Source organism: Oryx dammah, unplaced genomic scaffold, assembly GCF_014754425.2.
Source record: "Oryx dammah isolate SB20612 unplaced genomic scaffold, SCBI_Odam_1.1 HiC_scaffold_21, whole genome shotgun sequence".
Classification (NCBI taxonomy): Eukaryota; Metazoa; Chordata; class Mammalia; order Artiodactyla; family Bovidae; genus Oryx; species Oryx dammah.
In genome coordinates this window covers 52,636,203-52,649,231 of record NW_024070205.1, presented here as the reverse complement: position 1 = coordinate 52,649,231, position 13,029 = coordinate 52,636,203, and the positions used below count along the sequence as shown (strand labels likewise).

The 13,029-nt window shown below is 47.0% G+C and overlaps 1 protein-coding gene across 1 annotated transcript in view; it reads left to right on the top strand.

Moving 5' to 3' along the window:
• The window catches only part of CNIH3 (cornichon family AMPA receptor auxiliary protein 3), a 146,499-nt gene that overhangs the window by 119,264 nt on the left and 14,206 nt on the right, over window positions 1-13,029 (top strand). The window lies entirely within an intron of this gene.

Sequence of the window (13,029 nt, the reverse complement as noted above, 5' to 3'; positions counted from 1 at the left end):
CCCGGAGAATCCCATGGACAGAAGAGCCTGGTGGGCTACAGTCCATAGGGTCACAGAGTTGGACACCACTGAAGTGATTTAGCATGCATCCAAGGGCTTATAATAGATATTTACTGACTGAGTGCATAAGTGGAGCTCTTCAGCTCTGGAAGGCTTGTCAATCACTTAGCCCTCTGCCCTTTTCATTCTAGAACTTTCTCTTCTGTTTGTCTCTCTCCTCTCAAACAATCTGAACTTTTGCCTAATCACTCCCTGTATTCTGAACACGACAGTTCCCACTCTTCTCATCCCTGGCTTAGAGAAAGAAAGAAAGGAGTGGGTAGCTACAAGTGTTAGCTTAAGATGTCTTTGAATTGCTAGCTAGTTGTAGGAGAATTGTGTCCCTTTAAAAATATGGCATTATTTGAGAGCGTGCTTTTATTCTCACCTCCTCCTTGAGTGGGCTCATAGGTAGTTTAGTAATTTAACAAGTATGTGAGGAAACTGGCAGAGAGGCTTTTGAAATTCAAGTGTGTCTTGAAGCTGCATGAAAATGGTGATAAAGGCAGGCTGGGAGGTGTGGGCAGGGCAGGACTGGAACCCCAAAGGTTTGGTCCTAAAACAAACCAGGCATCTCCCAGGTCTAGAAAGTCCACTGAGACCCAAGGAAGGCTATAGATGGGCAGGAGGAGACTGTGTGTGACATTGAAGGTCAGGGGGTCACCTGCTGGAGACAGAGAGAAGATGGTGGGAAATAGAGGCTGCAAGGTTCTGGAGGGGAGAGGAGGCTGGACCTCCATCCTTGGAAGATGCCAAGGCTAACCCTTCAAGGTTAGACACCACGGCCTTGATTTCTCAGGGAGCCTCATGGGGATTCTCCCACTTGGCAGTGGCTTGGAGAGCCGGGAGCCAGACACTACCACCCTTATCTGCATATACTACCTGTGCAGACTCAAGTCCACGAGCAGTAGTTAGTAAGCATTACTCTGTGAGTGCTGGACTGTCACCGCCCTGCTGGGAGACTGGAACCCAGGGTCTTGAAAATGGAAGCCTCTGCCCTTTGTGTTCTTCAAGCTCTTGGCTATGAATCTCAGCTCCAGTGTTTAAGAACATCAACTGGGATGCTTCTGAAAATTGCAGATTCTTGGCTAGAGAGTTTATCTTGGCAAGTAGATGGGTGCAGAACTCAGAAATCTGCATTTTAAACAAGTGTCCCAGGTGTTCTGCTGCAGGTGGCTGGAGGGCCCTCTTTTGGGAATCAGTGGTAAGCAGGCATTTCTCAGACTTCACTGTGCATACAGATCCCCTGGGGATCTTGTTAGACTTCACCAAGGTCTTATTCAGCAGTCTGGATGCAGCCTAACTTCTGTGTTTCTAACAAGCTCCCAGGTGTGGCTGATGGTGGTCCTATGGCCACACTCTGAGGCCCGAGATTCTCAGTGGTTCACCTGGGAGCTAGTTAGAAAGGCAGATTATTAAGCCTCACCCAGACCTACTGAATCCGAAATGCTAGGTGTGGGGCCCAGCCATCTGCATTTTAGCAAAACCCTCAGGTGGTTGAGAAGTACCATACCATTTGGGAATCACTGTCCAGGCCCTGGGTCACTCAGGCAGAGTCTCCTTCTCCTACTGTCTCCCCTTATTTCCCCTGTGGTCCTGTGGAACAGGCTTATGGTGAAATGATCGGTGCCCGGTTCCCTTGAGGCCTGGCTCTGTCTCCTGGGATTGGATGTGAGGGTCTGATCCTGACTCTGACAAGGGCAAAGCAATACTTGGCCCAGGCATTTGGGAGACGTGCTGGCAGCAAAGGGCACAGAGCCACGCCTGCAGTTCCTGGTGTGCATACAGTCGGCATCTGTCAGATTGATTTTATGGCGACTTTTTCTTTTTCTTTTTCTGGTGTACAGCAAAATGATTCAAGTTTCAGTTCAGTTCAATTGTTCAGTTGTGTCCGACTCTTTGCAACCCCATGGACTGCAGCGTGCCAGGCCTCCCTGCCCATCACCAACTCCCAGAGCTTGCTCAAACTCAAGTCCATTGAATCAGTGATGCTATCCAACCATCTCATCCTCTGTATCCCCTTCTCCTTCTGCCTTCAATCTTTGCCAGCATGAAAGTTTTTTCAAATGAGTCAGTTCTTCACATCAGGTGGCCAAAGTTTTGGAGTTTCAGCTTAAGCATCAGTACTTTCAATGAATATTCGGGGTTGATTTCCTTTAGGATTGACTAGTTTGATCTCCTTGCAGTCCAAGGGACTCTCAAGAGTCTTCTCCAACACCACAGTTCAAAAGCATCCATTCTTTGGTGCTCAGCTTTCTTTATAGTCCAACTCTCACGTCTGTACATGACTACTGGAAAAACCAAAGCTTTGACTAGACAGACCTTGGTCAGCAAAATAATGTCTCTGCTTTTTAGTATGTTGTCTCAGTTGGTCATAGCTTTTCTTCCAAGGAGCAAGCATCTTTTTATTTCATAGCTGCAGTCACCATCTGCAGTGATTTTGGAGCCCAAGAAAATAAAGTCTCTCACTGTTTCCACTGTTTCCCCATCTATTTGCCATTAATTGATGGGACTGGATGCCATGATCTTAGTTTTCTGAATGCTGAGTTTTAAGCCAGCTTTTTCAGTCTCCTCTTTTACCTTCATCAAGAGGCTGTTTCGTTCCTCTTCACTTTCTGCCAGAAGTGTGTCCTCTGCGTATCTGAGGTTATTGATATTTCTCCTGGAAATCTTGACTCTAGCTTGTGCTTCATCCAGCCCAGCGTTTCACATGATGTACTCGTCATAGAAGTTAAATATGCAGGATGACAGTATATAGCCTTGATGTACTCCTTTCCAAATTTGGAACCAGGCTATTCCATGTCTGGTTCTAACTGTTGCTTTGTGACCTGCATACAGATTTCTCAGGAGGCAGGTTGGGTGGCCTGGTATTCCCATCTCTTGAAGAATTTTCCACAGTTTGTTGTGATTTACACAGTCAAAGGCTTTGGCGTAATCAATAAAGCAGAAGTAGATGGTTTTCTGGAACTCTCTTGCTTTTTCTATGGTCCAATGGATGTTGGCAATTTGATCTCTGGTTCCTCTGGCTTTTCTAAATCCAGCTTGAACATCTGGCAATTCATGGTTCACGTACTGTTGAAGCCTGGCTTGGAGAATTTTGAGCATTACTTTGTGAGCATTTGAAATAAGTGCAATTGTGCAGTAGTTTGAACATTTGGGGGCATTACCTTTCTCTGGGATTGGAATGAAAAGTGACCTTGAAAACTGACCTTTTCCAGTCCAGTGACCACTGCTGAGTTTTCCAAATTTCCTGGCATATTGAGTGCAGCACTTTCACAGGATCATCTTTTAGGATTTGAAAAAGCTCAACTGGAATTCCATCACCGCCACTAGCTTTGTTCATAGTGATGCTTCCTAAGGCCCACTTGACTTCACATTCCAGAATGTCTGGCTTTAGGTGAATGATCACACCATCGTGGTTATCTGGATGATGAAGATCTTTTTTGTATAGCACAGGAATACAATTTATATATAGATGCAGTTTATAAATATATATATGTTTCCCAGGTGGTGCTAGTAGTAAAGAACCCACCTGCAAGTCAGGAGATGTGAGAGATGCAGGTTTGATCCCTGGGTCAGAAAGACCCCCTGGAGGGGTGTTCTTGCCTGGAGAATCCCACAGACAGAGGAGCCTGGCAGACTACAGTCCATGGAGTCACAAAGAATTGGACATGACGGAGATCCAACCAGTCCATTCTAAAGGAAATCAGCCCTGGCTGTTCTTTGGAAGGAATGATGCTAAAGCTGAAACTCCAGTACTTTGGCCACCTCATGTGAAGAGTTGACTCATTGGAAAAGACTCTGATGCTGCGAGGGATTGGGGGCAGGAAGAGAAGGGGACGACAGAGGATGAGATGGCTGGATGGCATCACCGACTCGATGGACGTGAGTCTGAGTGAACTCCGGCAGTTGGTGATGGACAGGGAAGCCTGGAGTGCTGTGATTCATGGGGTCGCAAAGAGTCGGACACGACTGAGCAACTGAACTGAACTGAGGTGACTTAGCACAGCACAGCACATATACGTGTGTGTGTTTGTGTAATGTATATATGTAATATATATGTTATATATATATAGCACATATGCTCTTTTCAGATTATTTTTCCATTGTAGGTTATTACAAGATGTTGAATATAATTCCCTGTGCTATCGAGTCAGTCCTTGTTGTTTATTTTATATATAGCAGTGTATATCTGTTAATCTTAACCTCCTAATTTATCATCCTCTCCCCCCAATTTTATGGTGACTTTAAATTACAATTCTAATAGCATTTTTATTTGGCTAAGTTGCATATGTACCAGAGTCATCTGCTTTCCCCATAAAAATACTGGATAAACATTGATGCAGAATCCAGGGGGTCAAACAGTTTGACGTGCCAGCATCATCAAATAGGCAACACTCCAGCTGGCCCATCCCAAGTCTGAGCTGTTGGAATGTTCTTCATTAATTGTGCCATCTGTGGTTGGGATGCCAGCCCTCCACCGGAGGGAGCAGAGGCTGCAGGGAAGCCTTGCCTCTGGGGAGGCTGACTGGCGAGTCTGGGCGGCCCTCCTTGGCCCCAGTCTGGTGCAGGCCCTTGCTTCCCTGCTGCGGGGCAGCGCCTTCTCCAGGAGAGCTTTGTTATTGTTCAGTCACTAAGTCTGTGTGCCTCTGTGTGACCCCATGGACTGCAGCTTGCCAGGAGAGCTTTACCCAGAGCAACTAAAGAGAAAGTGACTTCCTTTGAGCAAAGGGACTAAGACAGAATAAGGTTTCCTGACAGTGCCTAGATGCTGTTTTATAGTCTTCCAGTTTAGCAAAATCCCAGGTTCCTGAGCTGCCATCGTATGCCTCTTATCCCGCTGTTTCCTCCTCCTCGTGTGAATTATGTGCACAATGGTTCATTTGGGGACAGTTGGAGAATAGATCCCCATGCTGGATATCTATGAGAAGATTGCCTCTGCCCTGCTCATCCCAGAAGGGCATCTCTGTTTTAGGGCCAGTCTGGTGTGGGCTAGGCAATCAAATGAAAGAGACATTATCTTTTCTTCTTCTTCATAGTCACTGGCTCCTGGGGCAGATAAACCTCAGGACAGACACACAGGGAACTGGGTTGTTGTTGAAAACAGGCAAGGACTGGGGCAGGCTGTTAAACAGCTGTGGGTTTTTCTTCCCATTTGGTGAAGCTGGAAGCTTGGTTTAATCATAGTGGGGGAAGGTCAGAGGAGATCGGATGGAGACTCAAGCTCATAAGTAACTGTTAACAAAGATGATCACATTTGTCTCCACAATGACATCTTTCTTTCTTTGATGCTTCTTCCGCCTTGAGAGCACTGTCACAGAACACCCTGAGTCCCTTCTAGCAACTTTGTTGGTAGGTCGCACACGTTGGCATTTACAGATGAGGGAAATAAGTCTTTCTCAGTATCACACCGTCGATCATTATGTAACTGGTAAGAATTTATATAACACATTGAGATAGTGGGCTAATATTTAGCCCAGTGTGATCACAGCAGAAAAGCTTGTTGTCTGAGTCAACAGGGTTCATTGAGAGATGGGTGGTCTCACAGCTGACACTCCCTTCAAGCTACACGGAGCCCTGGGACCTTCCCCGTGGCTTCTATGGCTTGGCTCTTGGGGTGTTTGGCCCCAGCCAGGCTTATCCCAGCCCCTCAGAAATCCTGTCCCACTGGGATGCTGGTGGGATCCAGGAGTGCATCCCTACCACTAGGGATGCTTGGTACCACCTCTCCGCCTTTGCCATCTCCTCCTCCCCAGTCTTAGGGAATCCACTCTCTCGCTAGGGAGCTTGATTCCTTTGCTTCAACTCCAAGCATTTCCTCTCTCTTTTCTCTCCCTTTAGGGGTTAGAAGAGCTTCTCCTCCTGCCCCTAGGCCCTTCTCCACCACAATGAAATAAGACAGACATCGATACATTATTACAGTATTCTCCCATCATGAGTAAAGGTTTTTTAGTTCAGTTCAGTCGCTCAGTCGTATCCGACTCTTTGCGACCCCATGGACTGCAGCACGCCAGGCCTCCCTGTCCTTCACCAACTCCCGGAGTTGACCCAAACTCATGTCCATCGAGTCAGTGATGCCATCCAGCCATCACATCCTCTGTTGTCCCCTTCTCCTCCTGCCCTCAATCCCTCCCAGCATCAGAGTCTTTTCCAATGAGTCAACTCTTCGCATGAGGTGGCCAAAGTATTGGAGTTTCAGCTTCAACCTCAGTCCTTCCAATGAACACCCAGGACTGATCTCCTTTAGAATGGACTGATTGGATCTCCTTGCAGTCCAAGGGACTCTCAAGAGTCTTCTTCAACACCACAGTTCAAAAGGATCAATTCTTTGGCGCTCAGCTTTCTTCAGTTGCAAATCACTTGTGGGCTAAAGCAGCTAATGAATGGATATATGAATGAATGAGATGATGCTTAAGTAGAAAGAAAATAAAATTCCTGGGGGAAACAGGTGGTGGATGAAAGTTTAGAGCTGAGCTGAGTGTGGCACATATAGGAGAGAAGAGGTAGCTGCTCTGCTGGACAGAGTGGTGTCCAGGGACAGAAACCTGTTAGAAGGTTCTTGTACCAGCCTTGGGAGAAAGTGCTGGGGCCCATTCTCCAGTAGGGGAAGTAGACCAGTAGTGAAAGTGAAGTCTCTCAGTCGTGTCCGACTCTTTGTGATCCCGTGGACTGTAGCCCACCAGGCTCCTCCGTCCATGGGATTCTCCAGGCAAGAATACTGGAGTGGGTTGCCATTTCCTTCTCCAGACCAGTAGGGGGCAGTAGAAATTAAAAAAGGGGAAGCAAATCCAAGTGGCTGTGAAGAAGAAATGGCAAAATTTGGAAACAGTGGCGTGAGAAATGGATGAGACAGAGAAGCCAGAGGTGGCTATTGTTAGCAGAAATTGGACATCTAGGAGATAAAGTTTACAGGTGCTGGAAGGAGATTGAGCTTTCAGCACCAGGTGGTTGCAAACTTCTCTGGATGGAAGCATCTGCCAGGAATTGGGAATTGAGGACTAGAATCTGGGCAGGGAGTCAGGATAGGTGATCCTCACCAGACCCCACATCCATCCTCTTAGAGGCCATGGAAGAAGCTGGGGGGTTGGGGAGGGAGGTGGGGTGGAGGGGTGAACCCTTTGAGGTCTTCACTGACAAGTGTCTGAGCTTTGCTAGTGTGCTCTGAGAACTTCACCTGATACTTGACCTCTGCGAGCATCAGGGCAGGATGGAGTGGCAGGAGGCTGTGTTGTCACTGTACTCTCATGACCAGCCCATACTCCGCAGTTTATGATGGCGACATACAAAGCCCGCAGCCCTGGGGGATGAGAAAGCTGGGTCCCAGCAGGAGGGGAATAAAATGAACATTTACCCAGAACTTGGCTCGCATCAGGCTGGGCCTTAATCCATTCAGTGGTGACTAAGTAGCCTTTTAGGTGGGCTTGTGAAGAACCCACCCAGGTGGTGACTGTTACCTCTTTCTTTTGTCCCATCATTTCCTGTTCCTGGAGGGCTGACTTCTAGCTTCCTCGTGTGGTTAGGTTTTGCTTATCCTTTCAAGTTTCCTGGATTCCGCCTTGATGACAAAACCTTCTATGAGCCCCCCTGGATGGAGTGAATTGCAGTCTTTTCAGCAATCTCACAAGACCTATATCGAGACCACTTATTTAGTATTTATGACTCTGTAAAGCAAGGTGTAATGAGACACAGGAATTCAATAGAGTAGGGCCTGTGTGAAGCAGTTCCTCTGTTTGTTGTATGAAAGAATGAGATTGGCACCATTCAACAACTCGTCTTATTAAGGAAACAGTAATTTCCATTGAAGGGGATAACTCAGGATGGTGGGGGGACAATCAATGCTCCCCTCAGTGTTCCTGTAGTTGGCCCAGGAGATTCAGGGACAGTCTTTGTAGAAAAGTGAGATAAGCAGGGTTGGGATGGGACAGCTAGTCCAAACAGCCCACATGGAAAATAAGTATTATGCCAGCTTGGTGATCATTCAGCCCCTGCCTCGGTGTGTACCCAGTGCTGGTGAAAGCAAGGGCGGGCTGCTCATCAGGAGGAGTCACCACTTTGCTCTTCCCACTGATTACTCATTCTGTACCAGACAAGATGGGTTAAATGATGCTATGGTAAGAAACAGCTCCCAAATCTCAGTAGCATAGAATGCAGTGCAGTGGTTAAGACTGCAGGTGGATTGGAGTCCTGATCAGGGAACTAAGATCCTGCATGCTGCATGGCTTGGCCAAACAAACAAACCAAACAACCATAAAAAACAAAACACCCAACAACAACAAAAACACAAACCAAACCAAACCCTCCAAGCCGCATTTCTTGCTTGTTCATGCTGGGTATCCATCCCCAGCTGCCCCAGCACCTGTCTCCTCACTTATGGCCTCAGGATGATGGAGGACCCTCCACCCTAAGTGTGCTTTGCTGTGTCATAGGGGAGAGAAAGAGACCCCGGAGCGCTTTGTCTTGGCTGGTAAATCCTCCAGCCGATTCTGCTCATAGCCCTTCGGCCCCACCCAGTGACATCCTAAGGGCAGATTCAGGAAATGTGAGGGGCAGGAGCAGGGGTGGGGGGCCGTGGAGGGGAGCTGAGGTGGGGTGAGGGGGTGGGGGGCAGCAGTAATGCCCAGTGGGCAGGCCCAGAGCACATGGCCTGGTAGAGGTTCACTGTGTCCAGGAGGAACAGTCCCCGCCACAGAACAGGGATCTCCTGGGGAAGCAGGAGAAAAGCAATGCGTGCACATAAAGGGCACCCTTGCTGCCCCACCTGCAAGGGTGCTGCTCAGTGTTAGGCAGAGGCAGCCGGGAGAAGCCACCCCAAGAGCAGCATGGATTCTCAGCTTGTGTCCCCTGTGGATCCAGGTGGCCTCCATTAAGCAGTTTTCTTCGGTGTGGTGACAGTGACGAATCCTCCCTGCTCAGAAGGTTGCAGCTTCCACTATAAATCAAGCTCCGAAGAGAGAAGCAGTGATGGTGATGAATAGGGGGACCTGTAATCAGTTGGAGATTTGTCACTGGAGCTGCAGACGGGGATGATCCAGGCCCGCGGTGGCTGTCTCTTAACATGTTAATTACCTCGGCATAAGTGTCTGAAATTGATGATTAAAAAATGAAGAGATGTAAGTAGTAGAGGTCACAGCCACTGCCCCCTGGAGCTGGCAGGCTGAGAACTGGAGAAGGGAGGAGGGGGATTTTCTCTTTAAGCAGGAGGAGGTGAGGAGGTACCTTGGCTGGGCACAGATGGGGTTGGTAAAGATGGCTGCAAGGTCCTGGGAGGAGAAATGATGGGACATACCCCCTCCTACCAGGTGGTCCAGGCTCACAGGGGCTGGCTGTGCCCAGTTCCCCCACTGAGGTCACTGCTGGCTCTTGTATGTTGATTCTAGGATTACTGCCTGAGAATTGTAAAATGTGGGTCAATGAAGTTCATTCTTCACTGGACTTGAGATGAAAGAACATGCCACTTAGTTACAAAATGCATTTCTTCCACATGTGCCTCTGCATGTATTTATTTCAAATGCGTGTCCCTCAATTTATCTGTCATCTGACTTTAGCTAATCTGGCTAAAGTGAGAGACGAAAGAGACCGAGGTTGTGTTCTTTCCCCCAGATGGGATAGTTAGAGGCAGTTTGTTAGAGGCAAAATTCCAGAGGAATTTTGGTTTGTGGCCACAGGCTGTATCCCTGATGCCAGCCAGCCATGCTCCAGCCATGCATGCATGGTCAGTTCAATTGATTTTGTCAAATACTTGCTAAGTCTCTACTAAGTGCAAAAAAACACTTTGCAAATGGAGATGAGAAAAGAATAGAAAATAGAGTTTGGCCAGGACAGTTTATAGACCTGTGGAGTAGATACTGGAAGAGATCTAGGTGTGTTGAGAGGTGGGAGGATGGTTATGACTCCATCATGGATGTGGAGAATCCCCCTGGGTGAGGGTCAGAAAGCATCCTGTGGGGCTGAGAACTTTAGGGTCGGGGGGCGGTGTGGCGGGATGGGCAGAGCTTCCATTAGAAAGTGGTGCTTGAGACAGGTCTTGAAGGATGGTTAGAATATGCTAGCTGGACCAAAGCATTCATCATGGTCTAAACAATGCCCAGAGATTAACCACCCCCCACCCAACATAGATGTATACATTCATTAAATACTCATTCATTAAATATTTATTCCTCTATGAGTGAGAAAGATGGTACATTTATATCTCTGTTTTAGGGTTTCCTTGCTACTTGCCTGGGTACCACATTTCTCTTTTATAGTCACTTTTATTTCTGTTTCAACTTTACTTTCTGTTAAGATGTAATCACCCTTAGGAGGGGCTGGTTCACAGTCGTTGAGCTCTTTTTACCATTTACACCAGTGTGGGTGGATTGGGGTTGGGAGGTTTAGTCTTCCTGCTGGTCACCTTCTACCTTCTGACTGTTCTTGATCTGGACCGGACTCTTTTCCCTCCGGAGGTTAAAGTTTCCCTCTTTTATCATTACATATCGTCCCTTTCAGGTTCCTCTGGATCCATCCACCATCAAGCAAAATGCCGTTTCCCCAGCTCTCCTTTATTTGAACTAAATAGTTGGATACTAAATCAAATCCCTTATGATTATACAGTGGAAGTGAGAAATAGATTTAAGGGCCTAGATCTGATAGACAGAGTGCCTGATGAACTATGGAATGAGGTTCGTGACTTTGTACAGGAGACAGGGATCAAGACCATCCCCATGGAAAAGAAATGCAAAAAAAGCAAAATGGCTGTCTGGGGAATCCTTACAAATAGCTGTGAAAAGAAGAGAAGCGAAAAGCCAAGGAGAAAAGGAAAGATAAAAACATCTGAATGCAGAGTTCCAAAGAATAGCAAGAAGAGATAAGAAAGCCTTCTTCAGCGATCAATGCAAAGAAATAGAGGAAAACAACAGAATGGGAAAGACTAGAGATCTCTTAAAGAAAATTAGAGATACCAGGGGACATTTCATGCAAAGATGGGCTCCATAAAGGACAGAAATGGTATGGACCTAACAGAAGCAGAAGATATTAAGAAGAGGTTGCAAGAATACACAGAAGAACTGTACAAAAAAGATCTTCACGACCCAGATAATCACGATGGTGTGATCATTCATCTAGAGCCAGACATTCTGGAATGTGAAGTCAAGTGGGCCTTAGAAAGCATCACTACGAACAAAGCTAGTGGAGGTGATGGAATTCCAGTAGAGCTCTTTCAAATCCTGAAAGATGATGCTGTGAAAGTGCTGCACTCAATATGCCAGCAAATTTGGAAAACTCAGCAGTGGCCACAGGACTGAAAAACGTCAGTTTTCATTCCCATCGCAAAGAAAGGCAATGCCAAAGAATGCTCAAACTACCGCACAATTGCACTCATCTCACATGCTAGTAAAGTAATGCTCAAAATCCTCCAAGCCAGGCTTCAGCAATACGTGAACCATGAACTTCCTAATGTTCAAGCTGGTTTTAGAAAAGGCAGAGGAACCAGAGATCAAATTGCCACCATCCACTGGATCATGGAAAAAGCAAGAGAGTTCCAGAAAAACATCTATTTCTGCTTTATTGACTATGCCAAAGCCTTTGACTGTGTGGATCACAAGAAACTGTGGAAAATTCTTCAAGAGATGGGAATACCAGACCACCTGACCTGCCTCTTGAGAAATCTGTATGCAGGTCAGGAAGCTACAGTTAGAACTGTACATGGACCAACAGACTGGTTCCAAATAGGAAAAGGAGGACGTCAAGGCTGTATATTGTCACCCTGCTTATTTAACTTCTATGCAGAGTACATCATGAGAAACGCTGGACTGGAAGAAACACAAGCTGGGATCAAGATTGCTGGGAGAAATATCAATAACCTCAGATATGCAGATGACACCACCCTTGTGGCAGAAAGTGAAGAGGAACTAAAAAGCCTCTTGATGAAAGTGAAAGTGGAGAGTGAAAAAGTTGGCTTAAAGCTCAACATTCAGAAAACGAAGATCATGGCATCTGGTCCCATCACTTCATGGGAAATAGATGAGGAAACAGTGGAAACAGTGTCAGACTTTTTATTTTGGGGGGCTCCAAAATCACTGCAGATAGTGATTGCAGCCATGAAATTAGCAGACGCTTACTCCTTGGAAGAAAAGTTATGACCAACCTAGATAGCATATTCAAAAGCAGAGACATTACTTTGCCGACTAAGGTCCATCTGGTCAAGGCTATGGTTTTTCCTGTGGTCATGTATGGATGTGAGAGTTGGACTGTGAAGAAGGCTGAGCGCCGAAGAATTGATGCTTTTGAACTGTGGTGTTGAAGAAGACTCTTGAGAGTCCCTTGGACTGCAAGGAGATCCAACCAGTCTATTCTGAAGGAGATCAGCCCTGGGATTTCTTTGGAAGGACTGATGCTAAAGCTGAAACTCCAGTACTTTGGCCACCTCATGTGAAGAGTTGACTCATTGGAAAAGACTCTGATGCTGGGAGGGATTGGGGTCAGGAGGAGAAGGGGACGACAGAGGATGAGATGGCTGGATGGCATCACCGACTCGATGGACGTGAGTCTGAGTGAACTCTGGGAGTTGGTGATGGATAGGGAGGCCTGGAGTGCTGTGATTCATGGGGTCGCAAAGAGTCGGATACGACTGAGCGGCTGAACTGAACTGAACTGAACTGAACTGAAGTGACTTAGGACACGTGCACACATATTAATTAATATTTGCTTTAGGTCTGTGAGTCTCTATATGTGAATGCATAGAGGCTAGGAAAACAGGAGCAGCGCAGTTGTTGAATCACTGAAAACCCTATCAGTGTTTCTTCCAGTGCCTCCCACCCGGGGTCAGACATCACGGGGGCTGGATGGCCTCTTCTGCTTCTCCCAGGGGGTCATCCATGGGTGACCCTCTGAAGCAAGTGCGCTGCTCTGGTATGTAGGGTGCTGAGGGCCTCTGTCCATTTAGGGCTAGGTATGAAGCATGGCTCTGGTCACATAAAGAGGAGAACTTACCAGAAATGGCCGGCGGCAGGGACT